The following is a 1,104-nucleotide window of genomic DNA, read 5'->3' as shown; positions in this document are numbered from 1 at the left end:
ATCAACTATTTTTATGGTAAATAAGTAATGACATAATATGGTAACTATTTCAATAGAAAACAATCTATATGGACAATGTAGATTCTCACGTTAATACCTGTGAGTCGTCTGCCTGCAGTAGAATAATAATATTAGAGGAGTGCAAATTAAATTGAAAAGCCAGGTAGGCAGTTAGCAATCTGGGAACCTGTATATAAAAAAAATAAAATAAAAAAAAAGGTGATTCCAAATAGAAGCCCCAAACAAAATAACCCTGAAGTATGAATAAAAACTAACTTCAGAGTTAATGTCTAACATTCTTATTTAAAGCAGCAATCAAACATAATAGAATGTAGATGTGCCCATACAGACATTTTGCAGGATTCACTTTTGAGTCTTTAGAAGTAACCACAGCACCATTAGGGCAATATGAAGAATTACTATAAAAAGTGGATAACTTTCAGTGTACCATGAAAATGGAAGAGGTGACTGTGATAATTGAGTGGAGCTCTGTTTGTATTTGACACAGCAGCTGGGCCCGAACTGAGTGACAGTAATGCCCCCTCCTGCTCATTTCTGGTATGACTGCCACTTATATTTACAGACATCCTACACGTGGGACATCACATATCCTGCTCTAGCTAGGAACGCAAGCATGAGCTGAAAACACACACAGGTACCAACATCTTGGAGACCATTTAAAGATATTTCCTAGGAAAATGTCTGATATTTTTCCACAGCAAAGCATAATACTTTATAATAGTCACCCATTCAGCTCAGTGCTGCATGACAGATTATATTCACATATTGTAGAGGACTTAGCCATCATCTACGGTGGATAAGTAATTTCTTGTAACTAATAAATCCTTCTCTATCTGTAATGTGGTCATTTTCATACTTGTGGAAAAGGTGCCCACAGGGCAGTTTGTATGCTGTGTACATATTTTCCCAGCAGATAGCACATCTGTCATCAAGAGGTGCCAGCTCTTCCATTGTAGCCATAGAAAAACTGCCAAGAGACATTATGATTTAGGAGGCCCATCTTTTCTCACTTAATTTCTGCAAATTGGCAAAACAGAGGGCACATTAAACAGCTGTTTCCTTACTCATGTACAAAAATAAACC

Source organism: Cyprinus carpio, chromosome B7 (assembly GCF_018340385.1).
Source record: "Cyprinus carpio isolate SPL01 chromosome B7, ASM1834038v1, whole genome shotgun sequence".
NCBI classification, from domain to species: domain Eukaryota; kingdom Metazoa; phylum Chordata; class Actinopteri; order Cypriniformes; family Cyprinidae; genus Cyprinus; species Cyprinus carpio.
The sequence above is the reverse complement of the archived record's forward strand: the minus strand, read 5'-3'. Positions refer to the sequence as shown.